General features: G+C 40.7%; 1 long non-coding RNA gene across 3 annotated transcripts in view; it reads right to left on the bottom strand.

Annotated features, from left to right (window-relative positions):
* The window catches only part of LOC116751160, a 49,754-nt gene that overhangs the window by 3,076 nt on the left and 31,677 nt on the right, over positions 1 to 15,001 (bottom strand). Inside the window, exons 5-8 of one of the 3 annotated variants that reach the window (XR_004349186.1) lie at positions 5,794 to 5,944; positions 2,902 to 3,106; positions 908 to 1,122; positions 62 to 267 (exon numbers count right to left, since the gene is read on the bottom strand). This is a non-coding gene — a long non-coding RNA (uncharacterized LOC116751160). The remainder of the gene's footprint in view (positions 1 to 61; positions 268 to 907; positions 1,123 to 2,901; positions 3,107 to 5,793; positions 5,945 to 15,001) is intronic. The other 2 variants (XR_004349185.1, XR_004349187.1) reach the window with 2 other exon arrangements.

The raw sequence follows: 15,001 nt of genomic DNA, 5'->3' as shown, positions 1-15,001 counted from the left end.
ATCTGGACTACATTTATGCTAAATATCAACATGGTTTATAAGTGATAGAAAAACTACTCACATATTCAGTCAGCCCTGGACCAGAAGGCTCTGTAGAACAGCCAGAAGTGCATGCCATATGTCTGCACTGGAAGACCATAGAATGCGCTTTAGGAAACAAGAGCTCAGCGTGGAATGAGTGTGGTTCAAAGCCAGCGTGGATGAGTGGACCACATGTGAGACATTCAAGTTATATTCCTATCCGGTGTCTCTGGAGAAAATACCACTCTGTTTAAAAAAAAAAAAAAAAACAGAGTTCTGATATAATTGATCCATTGGTCCTCATAGTCAACGTCATCAGGTCTCAGATTATTCAAGTCATTTTGCTGCCACCAGTGTCAGTCACTTGGGAAGTTTAGTCAAGACAATTTCCTAAAATTTTTTTTAAATGCTCACTTTAAGTATTTTCAACTTCGTCTAGATGGGTTGTAAAACCCATTTCTGTACAAGTAGTTTATTTAAATAAGGAATGTGCCCTAAGAAGCATTCCTGAGGTACAGAAATATTTTTTCCATTGAAATAATATTCTTTGTTTACGAATAGGCTTTCTTATTTCTAACTTATAAAACCTCAGATGGAACATCTGGACAGAACCATATAGAGGATGGTGGTTAAAACCGTCAGCATAGCATTTTACTATTCTGTTTTACTCATCCTCGAGTTTGAAAAGGTGGGGTGAAGGTCAAATCGGTAACGCTAGAAGGCTTCATGGACAACGTATAACTTTACTCCATTGCTCCTTACCATACATCAACACCTTTATAAGGACAAACATGAAGGCCTGAGACTTTCCTGGCCCCATGTCTTTTTATCACCGTCATCCCCAAAGACAGAATCTGGGAAACAACTTGGGATCTACTTCATGTACCTTCAAGTCTCGGCTTTTGTCCACTGCCCAGTGTGTGCATGGACTTCCTTTGGGTGCTGGCTTCTCTGTTGGACCGAGCTTCATGGGAAGGACCCCAGGGCTAGGTGATGAGAAGCAGCTGGTGTAAGCTGACGGTGGGGGTGAAGACCTGAAAAGCTGCGTGAATGTTCTGCAACTTCCCGTATGTGATTCCAAGTAGACACATTTATGACTCCCTTAAATAAAAAAGGAGCAGAGATGAGGTGATACCTGGTGAAAATGATGTTTATTATAAAATATTTGTATCATTGTAGCTAAATAGGAAAGATAAATATATGTTTATATCTCTTATCAGGAGCTACCCTTAGCTATAATTAAGCATGCTGGATAGATTAAAAACTGAGCACTGGTGTATATTTGATCTGTGTTTAAATTCATCAGTCAGAAAGTGGTAAATGAGAAATTAATTTTTCCACTTGGTTTATATTTCACAAGATAAGAGTGGACACTTCAGTCGGCTTGTGAGGCCAGTTGTATTACTGGTTGCATTTTCAGCTGTCCCTCCTGTGTGTCTTTCTAGGTGCTAGCAGACCAGAAGACTCTCCATGTACTGTACAGGAAAAGGAAATGTCACATGACTCTCTTTTTAAAGCAGGAAGTGAAGTGGCTTTTTCCTTTGAAAACTGTGACAGAACAGTGCAGTGCTTATAAAACTATCCGTGGTGAATCTGTGGTGATGGACCTGTTCTTACAATTTCCAGTTCTTTGCAGACTGGCACTTTTGTAAAATTAAATTAAAATGTTGCACTGAGATCAAATTGCTATAAAAGTTTCTAAACACTTGCTCTCAGTTTCCGTACATTCTTGCAGATGGGCAGAAAGAGTTTGCTATGTGGCACTGGTCCGTAGAGCACCCTTTAGTAGCAGTGAAACGTGAGTTTCAGGCAAGGATCAATAGCTCCTGATGTTATTTATCTGGGAGTTTGGGATTTTGCCCAGAACGGGAGGGCAGTTCTTTTGTTTTGTTGTTTTGCTCTTGGTCCAACTTTTGTGTAGAGTTGCCCAGTACGCGCCTTGCTCAGGGCACCTGACTGAGGAGGTGCGTGGGGGCTGGGATCTCTCCTCTGAGTCGTACCCTCTGCTTGGTGGAGGTTCTTGGATCAGCCATCAGTTACATTTGCTACTTTTTTGAGAAGGCTTCCCTAGGTTTCTACATTCTCTTAGCGGAAATCAGCAAGAACGTCCTTTTGATTTCAGTTCGTTATGGTTAACAGAAATCTTCATCACGTTTATTTCTTCATGGGTTTCAGGCTCCTGTGGGAAGGAGTGTGGGTCTTATATTGTGACTAGAACAGTGCTCATACTAATATCAAATGAGTTCCGAATCGCAGGTTGGTAGTGAAAGCCACACTCAGCTGTTAACCTTCTTGAAGAAGCAAAGAATCTCATAGTGTGATGACTTTTTTCCTTCTTTTTTTATTGATCCAGGACTTGAAGAGACCAAGTTCTTAGATGTAGTCCTGGGGAGAGAAGCTTCCTGAAGTTAATGATACCCCGACATACTCATCCAGTCAGAGAGACCTATGGAATGGCCACAATAGACATAAGAGGTCAAACCAAGTATTATTAACATTTTATCTTTAGTGAGGTTAAAATTAACCAAGGACATTGAGTTCACCGAGAAACAGGTTCTTAAACAAATATAGCTCATGAAAAAACACTGCTTATTGGGGTCACGGACTCCTAACAATGAACAGAACCTTAATATGTCTGGGGAACACACGTGCCATGCTGCACTGCTGGTGGAAGAGGCCTGACCCCAGCCTGGACTCTGCAGAGCCTCCTGGCAGGTCGCAGGTAGGGGACAGTGGTGTAGGGTGAGGCTGGTGTGGCAAACAGGGAAGCAAGGGCATAGCAGCCTGAGACCACCTCAGGTATTTATCAAAGTCAGAAGCAGGACACACCCCTTGGCATGCATAACTGACATCAGGAAAAATGAAGGCCTGGAAACTTACCACCAACACAGAGGAAATAACTTTTGGTGGCAAATGGGACAGGAGAGAGTTCTTAAACAACGGGTGGCTCGTAATGGTCTCTTCTCCACCAGACACATCCATCATGCCTTGGTTCCTGAGGGTCTTCACGCATCTGAAAGGCACACTGTTTGACCCTCACAGGCCTCGTTGATAGTGGCCTGAAGAGGGGGCACGGGCTCAATGTCTGTAATAAGGAAGAGTTTTGAGCAAATCCATGAATTCCAATTCTGTATGGGATTTTAGTGTGAATGACAAATGTTTATGAGCCTAAGTTGCTGTTTTATGATTAATATGAAATACTGCCTGAGCCTAAAACCAGTCTTGCCAGAAACGCAAGAAGTATGTGTCTAACATATTTTGGGTTCTGTTCAAGCAGTTGGGTTGTGAGGATAGAAAACCACTTAAGTCAGTTCCATAAGGAGAATCCCACAGACCGACAGGGCAGGAAGTACAGCCAGTCCTCCTGGAAGGCACCTGGGACCTAGAGAGCCAAGAAGTAAAGCTTCCAGCAGCATCTCTAACAATCCACGGAGAGATGGTCTCATCGCTCAAGATTTCCCCACCTCGCTCTGTACATGATCTCTCTCTCTTTCCTCTCTTTGTCTCTCTCCACCTCCACCTTCCACTCTTCATCCTCCGGGCACACAAGGATGCTCCTGCCACTGAAGGAAGCTGCATCTTAGCTCACCAGTCCAAAATCCTGAGTAGAATCTGATTGGCTCAGCCGATCTACGGTCCTTGAACCACGTGCACAGCTCTATCCAATCATCTGTGGCCAGGGCATGGGGCCCCGGGCGCCTGCAGCACAGATTCAAAGTTTCTGGGAAGCAGGTGTGTTTAGGGCGTGCCTCAAACCATATCAAATACACGTGGAGTTTTCACAGCTCAGGTGCACACATGAGTGACCTTCAGCAAAGGAAGAAGAGTCAGCGTAGTTCAGAGCACCTCGTTGGTAATCATCCAATTAGCATCCTCACCGATAGAAATGTTAACGCGTTCATCAGAGAAGAACAAAGACAAATGCAGGTGACATCAAAGCTTTAGGGTAAGAGTCACACAAGGTTGCCCTCCATGAGGCAGTTTTCTTAGCGGTCGGAGGGGAGATAGGAAGAAAAAAAGAGTTACAGGTGTCCGGCGTAATTCCCTTCGTGGCAGGTTTGTTGCTGTTGATCTGCTTAAATAGCCTAAAAGACACACATGTGCTGTTTTTCAAATGCAGACCGAAGTCCTGCGAGGTTTCCTGCAGCTTTTTTGATGGAAAGGGGATTTACAGTTCTGGTCCTCTTAAACCTCAACTACGTGTGTTTTCAGCCCCATTTTTGGCCTGCGGTTGGCTAGCTCTGTAAAGTGCTCTGGGCTCCAGTACTTGAACTTCATGTCGCAAAGGGTAAATTTAGCATTGTCTGCTTCCTCCAAGTTCCATGACGACTTCCTTAACTTGTTGTTCTCTTTGTGCCCTGGGTAGTAAATTCTTACCGACAGTGGAGATTGGCTCCTGCACTCTTAAGCCTAAGCACCAAGGTTGTCTGGAACCTTATGCACAGAATTCCCAACAGCTCTATCACAGGTTAGTTTAATGCTTACTGTAATGAGGTGTTGTTTTCCCTATGCCTCTTATTCCTTCTACAGGATATTATATTTGTTAAGATACAGCCTGGAGGGGCTTCCCTGGTGGCGCAGTGGTTGAGAGTCCGCCTGCCGATGCAGGGGACACGGGTTCGTGCCCCGGTCCAGGAGGATCCCATATGCCGCGGAGCGGTTGGGCCTGTGGGCCGTGGCCACTGAGCCTGCGCGTCCGCAGCCTGTGCTCCGCAACGGGAGAGGCCACAACAGTGAGAGGCCTGCGTATCAAAAAAAAAAAAAAAAAAAAAAAAGATACAGCCTGGAGCCAGGGAACAGAGCAGAGAACCCAGACCCTTCGAAGGGTAAACTTGCTGGTTGTTCTCATCCGTCAGATTACATGTGTGGCTTTCTAGACACTAAGTAAATAAAAACAACGGGAAATCTTTGGAGAGCCTCAACAGTGGATATCAGAAAAGATAGTTTGGTGTTGTAAATGAATATTCACTAAATCTATTTCTGGGCCAACTTGTGTTGGGGACATTAAAATTACCTACATTTCAAAGGTTAACAATGCAACTAACTAAGCCAATGTAAGTTTAGGCTTAAACTTAGAGAAGAGGAACTATTTTCCACAAGCTAATGGTTGGCAAGACCTAATGGAATGAGTGTGTTGAACAATGCTGTAAAAATCACAATAAAAAAAGCAGTCAGACTTAAAGCTTCATTTTAATAACCTCAGACACCAAGTTGAATATCCATGTGGGAAGAAGCAAACACCTTATAAAATAGATATGGTTGGTGCTAAACCTATACTTACCCCAGCTCAGGGAAAAAGAAGTAAATAGATATGGTGAAATGATTTCAAATGGTTCCAAGCCATCTCCCTTACTTTACTCCTAAACCATCCCCAGATAATGCGCTTTTCAAAGTCAGTTATTGTGTTGAACAAAGGACAGTGATGAAAAATAGTAACCAAAGTCATTTTCAAATGAGTGAAACAAGATATGCTTCTTCAAATATGAAGAAATCTCTCAACATAAAACCATTTAACAACTTTTATGAAGTTTAGGAATTAAGCAAAGACGTGGTAAAGGACAACTGCTTCAGAATTGTAGCAATGCCTCAAAGCTCCTATTTGTAGGCTGATGGTCCTAAGGAGATGCATTAGGACCTCGTAGATTAATGCCATCTTCAGTGCCATTTAATCCTAACAGGGACCAGAAAGTTTAGCATTAGCTATGTAGCAGGCCAAAAAGCTGCCAAGTCCTTGTATACAGAGAGAATCAAGTATCACACTGAATTACTGACCTGGTAATGAATGACCCACTATTCGCCAGCCACTTTTCTTCACAGGAGCATTCTAACTGTTTCTCAGCATCCAGCCATACGTTTGGTCCCTCTATGCAACTGCAGGCAACCTCAGTTCCATGTTCCCTCACAGCAACTCTTTGGTCTCAAGCTGTACCATGTGGAGAGAGGATTTTATGAATCTCTTGCCAAGGATCTTTCAGGTCAAGGTCAAGCCATGGATCTTTTCACATTATGCCTTCAAGAGACCAGCATCCAAAGTGACTGTTCAAGAGACCCAGAGGGTCACACCATAGTAGTAGAGCTAAACTAGCCCAGAATAGAGACTACTCCAGATATACCCTTAAACACTTAAAAAGAAGCCATGAAAGGATCAAACCAATCTGATCTTCCAGGACTTTAACTAGCTTCCAGAACAAAACCAACATTCTTTAAAGGAGGATAGCTAAGTTCAGATACTCAATGATCTAACAACTCAATGTTCAGGATCCAAAAAAAAAAATACTAGACATGCCAAGAATCAGGAAATATGACCCATAACCAGGAGGAGAAAGAGAGTCAATAGAAAAAGACCCACCAATGACACAGATGGTGGAATTAGTATTCAAAGACAATGAAATAGCTATTACAAACATGCTCAACATGTTTAAGGATCTTTAAATAATATGAATATAATCAGGAGAGATAGTGAAGACATAAAGAACCAATTGGAACTTCTAGAGATGAAAATTAAGATATCTGAAGTGAAAAAATACACTGGGTGGGACTAACTGCAGCTTAGACATGGAAAAAGACCAGGGAACCTGAAGATGTAGCAGTACAAACTATTCAATCTGAAACATTAACTAACTAAATAAATAAATCAGGCCTCAATGACCTGGGGATAATATAGAGTGGTTCATTATATGGTTGACTGGAGTCCCAGAAAAATGTGTGTTGGCAGGAGGAGAGGAGAGGGAGACAGAAAGATATTTGAAGAAATAATGGCTGAAAAACTTCCAAATTTAATAAAAACTATGAACCCACAGATCTAAGAACCTAAAGGAACCTGAAGTAGCATAAACACACACACACACACACACACAAAATAACATCAAAGTACATCAAAATCAAATTTCTGAAAGACAGTGATAAAGAGAAAATCTTAAAATCAGCCAGAGAAAAAAGGCACATGGTGTACAGAGGAATAAGGATAAGAATGAGAGCAGATTTCAGAAATGATGCAAGTCAGAAGACCATGGACATCTTTAAATTGTAGAATGAAAGAAAAAATACTGTCAACATAGAGTTCTATATCCAGCAAAAATCTTCTTTAAAACTTTTACCTTAAGGTGAAATAAAGACTTATTAAGACAAACAAAAGCTGAGAGGTTTTGCCAGTTAACATCACTATAAGTATTGTTAGAGGAAGTTCTTTAGATAGAAGAAAAATAAAACCAGATGGAAACTTGGATCTAAAAAAGGAATGAGGAGTACAAGAAATGGTAAATATGTGGGTAAATATGCAAGTATTTTTTCACTTTTAAATCTCTTCTACGACTAATTAACTATATAAAGCAAAAATAAACATGTGTTCATAACTTATGCAGAAATAAAATGTATGACAACAATAGCACAAAGGATGGAAGGGGAAACTGGAAGTATATTGTTATAAGGTTATTATACAATATTCAAACATTATTAATTAAAGTAAACTTGGTAAGTTGAGGATATATATTATAAACATTAGCACAACCACTAAAAGCTAAAAGGTAGAGGTATAGCTAAGAAACCAATAGCAGGAAATAAGGGTAAAAAATGAACAGAGAACAGATGGGATAAATAGGGAACAAACATCCAGATGGTAGATTTAATCACAACCATTACACGTAAATGGTTACAAACACTCGAAATAAAAAGAATGAATTAGATCCAGCTGACAGAAGGGAATTCCGGATGCGCTGTGAAGTGGAAAAAGCAACATACAGAGTTGCTGTTAGTATTTGTTTATCTATGGGTAGTAGGAGGGAGAGGTGAGGGAAAAACACAAGGAGACTGACAAAATGGAAACAGATGCATGATAAAATAACAAGAAGTGTTAAATATAATCTATGACAGTGTTGTTGATAATAAAAATGTGTTCTGAACATAGACCAGGATTAGAAGATGACATGAACAAGTGAAAACATTGAATTGACCTAGGATGTGATTGCGGTTAATTTTATTCTTAGATTCTTGACCTTCCGTATAGCTTTTATAACAAAATATTGAAATTGAAAAATAAATGTACGAGGTTTGAAGATACAGAAAACCATGACTCAAGTTCCTTTTATAGTGAGTGGTTCTTTGACTCTCTAGCTTCGTGGAAGGAAAATGAAGACCTTTTGTGCAATAATTCTCCCAAGATGGTTCCAGCCCTGTAAATGCTTTAGCATCTTATCTGGTATTAGCACAGGGCACTGGCTGCTGTTGTAGGTAGTCATTAAACATGGCAAGAAACTCCACCTGAAGCGAGAGTCGGTCAGAGTTCTTTGGTTGCAGGTAGCAGGAACTGACTTTGGCTGACTTAAAGGAAAGAAAATCATTGGGAAGACCAGAAAATCAGTCTTGGAATTGAGGCAGCTCCAGAAGGGGGAAGCAGGAATTCCAGGGATGGTCCATAGCAGCAGCAGCAGCAGTCTGGTTGGGTTGCTTCCACTGGAACTAGTGAATTCCAGTCTTACTTCAAACCTCCATCACTGGCTCAAGTGTCAAAGTCCCAGGAACAAGCACTGGACTCATCATGTGCTCACTCTCTAGATACACTAGGACCTACTAGGAGGTGCTCAGGACCGCTTAGGGTCTTGGTAGCAGGAGGGCTGCTTCCTGTAACCACAGTTCTACCAAAATCACATGCACACAGAGAGGGAAGGCTGTTTCCCCAAAAGAATTCAGGGTGTTCTAAGGAAGGGCTCATGGACGCTGGGTGACTAAAACATACCTTTCCTGGTACTGGAAAAAGGAAGAGGAATCATGGAGAAATTTTCACAGGGTTGAGTGTCATACCAAGAATGTGGAGTCTACCTGCAACGCAAGATCCCACTGCATTCCTGAGTCTGGGGTCCAAATTGAGGAGGGCAATGTTTGCCAATGCTTTTGTGCTATGAATCTGTGGGAATTGAATTTATGGTCCAAAGCCCAATCTAATAGACATGATAAGGCTTGCCTTTAGCCTGAAGGAATTTGATAGAGTGGTTTGTGTTGGTGGCTTATTTATAAATATTATTTGAATTTTTTCAATATAAATTTGTTTCAGTCTCTCATCTCAAGTGCTCCCATAAATATGTATTAATTATTATGGGTTTTTTTTTTTTTTTTTTTTCTGATGGGGCTCTAAAACTGACCGGAAAGAAACCACATTTATACATTTGGGAAAAAGATATTCTAAATATAATAAATGTTGCTGGGTGATATGAAATGACATGGCACGTTTAAATTAAACCTTGAAGAAGAGTATAGGCAGGTGGGCAAGTCAGGAAAATCATTAAGGAAACGAAGCAAACCGTTGAAATTCTGTGCCCCACAAAAGAATAGCCATCTTGCAGATGGGCTTATAGTTGAAGAAAGCAATAAATAATCACTGAAGGAGAAAGTAAGGGTTAAATAAAGAATAAATGAAAAACAAAAGAATAAATGAAATGGAAATGGGAAGTGTTTGCTTTTGAAAACATTTGGACTCAAGATCCATTCCCAGCTTCTCAGAATGATAGGGGCTCCTGTGTGCCTGCTCAGGGTGACGCTCTTTCTTTTCTCCAGGAACAGAAGTACTATTTACGATGTTTGTGTTAAGAAATTCCAGGGCTTCTACAGAAATGTACTCTGACCTCTTACACAACATTTTTACTTAAGCCAGAGCAAAGGAAATAATGGACGTTGAGAGATCAAATGGCTGCCTTCCACTCTGTTCCCTTTAAAAATCAGTAATTTTTATGTACTTCTTTTTCTTCTTAAGGAAGCAGCATCTGGCTTCATGGAATTTGGCAGAGTTAAGCATCCTGTTCTAGTTATGTTGATTTTTAAATACAAACAAGATTGGTAAATGGCAACTAAAGTTGAACCATCTGAGTAAGAATGAGGATAATGAAAGCCAGTGAGACTGAACCATACATTTTTAGTTAGGTCTTTGTAGGTCATCTTTTCCCTCTCCCACCCACAGTCATACAGATGAAAACATGACATCACATGATTTGACACAATTTTTCTGTTCAAACATTTGTGGGAACTTTCTATATAATTTCTTATTTTGAAGTGCTATTTTTTACACAATTCTTTTATAACAGTGTTGTATGAGGTTAGAATTAACATCTACCATACAGATAAAGTCTGTTATGACAGGACTGATCACGTGGAAATATGTGTAGGGGACATGCAGCTGCAACTATGTGCTGAAGTTCATCTTTGGACTAAATTTAGAAAGGTGAAGGATTGGATATATAGCTTTTAATCCTTTCCTCATCTTTAGGAAATGGGCCCATTTCCAGGCCAGGGCCAGGATTATGTCTTAGAAATTTGTGCCCATGTGAAGCATGCTTAAGAAGATTATTCTTACCATGAAGGCTCTTAACAGAATTAATCTTAAGCCTGAGTATGACCCAGACACTGGTCTGGGCTTCTAGGGTCACAGGATATTACGTGCGCCCAGAATAAAATAAATTGCTCAATAATGCAATGGGATGATTTGCTCAACAATTCAGTAATAAAAATACCTTCATGAATACAAGTCATATGACTTATTTCACAAATATTGTCTTAGTTTATCATGCATGTATAATCATTCACAAGGTTTAGATACGAAAATGAAGCTAACAGAGGCAAGTGACTTGTCTAAGAACTCATGCTGAGTGAGTGCCTGGCACACAACGATCTATTTTGCTAAGTGGATTAATGAAGTGTTGTAGCAGATCCTTTGTCTTCTGGTCAACTGCTTACGAAATGTACAAATGAAGACAAGCATACCTGCCATAATATACAGCAGTGTTGAAAAGAAGAAAAGCATCATAGAAATGTCACTTTTAGAAAACTTTTGCAGGACTTTGGTAGCCTTTTGTAAGCTAATTTTGAAAAGATGGCAGGCAGGGGAGCTGTCCTTGGTGCTGAACCTTCCATGAGGTGAACAGGTTAGAGGATGGCCTCAACCAGTTTTCCTACATATTTTCTTCTGGGCTTCTATTACCAATGACAATACTATCAATAAAAAATTGTATTTCTAACAAATTTTCCTTTCTAAATATTTTAAGTATTTTATAATATTTTTAATTATAGCTTTGTTATTATTTTAAAAGGTAAATTTAATGCTATAATTCACTAGATTTTAGTATAGTCACAAAGTTGTGGAATTATCACCATTATGTAATTTTAGAATATTTTTATTACTGCTGAAAAAAGAAAAAACCCAAAGAAACCCCTCTTCTCAGCCTCTGGAACCAGGAATCTACTATCTCTATAGATTTGCCTATTCTGGACTTTTCATATAAATGGAATCATACAATATGTGGCTATTTGTAACTTACTTCTTTCACGTAGCATACTGTTTTTGAGGACTATCCATGTTGTGATATGTATCAATACTTCATTAAGTTTACTGACAAACAATAATCCATTGGATGAATATACCACATTCTATTCATCAGTTAACGAACATTTAAATTGCTTCTCCTTTTGGGCTATGCTGCTGTGAACATCTATGTACAAGTGTTTTTGTGCAGCTATATGTTTTCAGTTCTCTTGTGTGTATACCCAGGAATGGAACTGCTGGGTTATATGATCGTTTTAATATTTTGAGGATCTGTCAAACACTTTTCCAAAGCAGTTGCCACCAGCAATGTATGAGTATTCCAATTTTTCCTCATCCTTATCAACAACTGTTATTGTCTGTTTTTTTAATATTAGTCATCCTAGTGGGTGTGAAATTGTATCTCATTGTGGTTGACTTGCATTTCTGTAATGACTAATGATGTTGAGCATCTATTCATGTACTTATTGGACACCTGTCATCTTCTTTGGAGAAATGGCCATTCAAATTTTTTGCACATTTTTAAAAATTTGGGTGGTTTTTCTTTTTATTGTTAAGGTGAAAGAGTTTCTTATATATTCTGGATACAAATCCTTTATCAAATATATCATTTAGAAATATTTTCTCTCGCACTGTGGTTTGTCTTTTCACTTTCTCGATAGTGTAAATGACTGTTTTCAACACAGTGATCCTTCTCTGATGGAATATTACTCAGCCATAAAAAAGAATAATGCCATTTGTAGCAACATAGATGGACCTAGAGGTTATCATACTAAGTGAAACAAGTCAGACAGAGAAAGACAAATATATGATGTCACTTATATGTGGAATCTAAAAAATAGTGCAAACAAACTTATTTACAAAACAGAAATGGACTCACTGACATAGAAGGCAAACCTATGGTTACCAAAGGGGAAGGAGAGAGGGATAAATTGGGAGTATGGGATTTACAGATGCATACTACCACATATAAAATGGGTAAACAACAAGGATTTACTATATACAGGACAGGAACTGTATATAATATCTTGTAATAACCTATAATGGAAGATAATTTTTTTTTTTTTTTTTTTTGCGGTACGTGGGCCTCTCACTGCCGTGGCCTCTCCCGTGGCGGAGCACAGGCTCCGGACGCGCAGGCCCAGCGGCCATGGCCCACGGGCCCAGCCGCTCTGCGGCAGGTGGGATCCTCCCAGACCGGGGCATGAACCCGCGTCCCCTGCATCGGCAGGCGGACTCCCAACCACTGCGCCACCAGGGAAGCCCAGAAGACAATTCTTAAAAAGGATATATATATATATATATATATATATATATATATATATACACACACACACACGCACACACACACACACACATATGTATAATCAAATCACTTTGAGGTACACCTGAAACTAATACAATATTATAAATCAACTGTACTTCAATTTAAAAATTGTAGAAAAAGAACAGAAATACACAAATAAAAAAAGAAAAAAAAAAAGAATTCCAGTATCTATGCTCCAAGTAGCTCATTATGAAGGAAGGAACTCATTTACAACATAACTGTTGGCAAATATTATATGAAAGAAAACTTTTAGTGGCTGTCTGGTAAAAGGCTTGCTTATAAAACTGGACGATGCAGAATGTGTGGCATCTGTTCCCTGCAGGAGAAGAGGTGTGCCTCACTATAACACTGTACTTTTCTCATTGTGTGGAACCTACTCTCCTATCAATAAAACAAACTCTGCTTGAAAATGATAGCCAAGGAAAAAAGTGATGGAAGCATAGACCTGTTTTATATACTAGTAAGTATTAAACCCCTGTTTTCAAATTTTATTATTTGGCAATAAAATATATTCCTCTCACACAATCAGAGAAAGATTAAACTATTTTTTAATTGGAAAATATTTACATCGGCAAGAGCTTTTCCCCCTTATTGGAAAGCAGAATAAAAAAAAAGAGTCTAGTGAGTTAACTGAGATCAATTTTATTCCTTTAAAAAGTTTCAAGGTTGAGAGATCAAGATGGTGTAATAGAAGGATATAGAGCACACCTCCTCCCACAGACACATCAAAAATACATCTGCATGTGGAACAGTTCTCACAGAGTACCTACTGAATGCTGGCAGAATATCTCATACAACTAAAACTACAAGGAAGATAACTATTTAACCAGATAGGGTGAAAGGAAAAAAAAAAAAAAAAAAAGGAATTAGGATGGACCTGTGCCCCTGGGAGGGAGCTGTGAAAGAAGGCTTTCCTCACCCTGGGAACCCCCTTCACCAGTTGGGAGATCATCTGGGACAAATAGGGAGCTTCAGAGGCTCACGGGAGAGTGCAGCCACTGGCTTATGGCAGGCAGAGCAGGACAGACGGCCCTGGACACCTCACTGCACTCCCCAGCCTGAGATGTGCATCTGCTGGTGTGTGGAGGGTCTTGGTGCTGAAACTCAGGCTTCAGTGGACAGACCTGGGGAGAGGACTGGGGTTGGCTGCAGGGAGACAGCCCAAAGGAGCTGGAGTGTGGTCCAGGTCGCAACTGGGGGTGTGCTCAGGACAGAGCCCAGATCTGCCATAGCAGCCCCATTGTTAACAGGTTCAGGGAGTGAGGGGTAGGGCCCTGAGAGAGCAGCCTCATCCTATGAGTGCCTACAGCAGGCATGGATCTGCCTCTACAAGCTCTGGGAGCATGCAAGTGCCGGTGGGTTGCTGACACACAGAGGCCGGGCTGAAGTCTGAGCTGATCCCTGGGTCCATGTGACTTTGAAGCAGGGCTAAAATCTGCAGGGCCATATCCCTACAGCTGTATGACATTGGTGATTTACGCCACCAGGGCCTTTGTAAACTTAGCACCTATGGGACATCCAAGTGGATTACTGGTGCTCCCATGGCTAGGGTGGGTCTGGTGTAGTGGCTGCAGGCTTTGCAAGTGTAAGCATGCAGAGGTGCAGCTGCGGTCTGGGCTGATTCCACAGCACCCAGGGGTAGAACTACGGTGGGTCGCAGTGCCTGGTGGCTTTGTGAGCATGGAGCCTAAAGAACATCCAGGCTGGTTGCTAGAATTCCCACAGCTGAGGTGGGACCAAGGGCAGTATACTTTCTGAGCATGCACGGGTGACAGGCAACCCCACAGAGCACACTTCCAGGTGGAAAGCTCTTATGAAGGAATACTCAGTGGCTCCTCTTGCCGTGGAAGTACTCCAGTACCATCAACCTCAAACTGCAGCTCAGAAACAGAACTGAGAGCTAATGCTTCAACAAATAAGGAGCAGACCCTACCCCCAATAGGGCTGTGACAACCACAGAGCAAAGAGGAGGCCCCACCCAACATCCAGTGCAGGCTGCGGTCACCACAACATCAATCAAGTCCCCTATGAAGGAGACAACACTCAGCACACACTGAGGAAAGATGTGGAAGGCATCCGTACTAAAAACAGTCTTCACCACCAAAATATAAGACTCATGCAGGTTACACAGGGATACTCCCACACCCTCAAGAACACAGTGGGTAAATTCATACAGTCAGAGAAATATAAGAAAAATGAAGAAGCAGAGGAACCAGTCTCAATTAAAAGAATAAGAGAAATCTCCAGAAAGAACAAACAATGAAAGAGACCTCTCCAGCCTGCTAGATCACGAGTTCAAAATGGAGGTAATAAAAATACTGAAGGAATTAAGAAAGGCTATCGATAGAAAT

Source organism: Phocoena sinus, chromosome 3 (genome assembly GCF_008692025.1).
Source record: "Phocoena sinus isolate mPhoSin1 chromosome 3, mPhoSin1.pri, whole genome shotgun sequence".
NCBI lineage: Eukaryota > Metazoa > Chordata > Mammalia > Artiodactyla > Phocoenidae > Phocoena > Phocoena sinus.
Note: the sequence above shows the minus strand (reverse complement) of the source record. Positions and strands in the feature narration are given on the sequence as shown.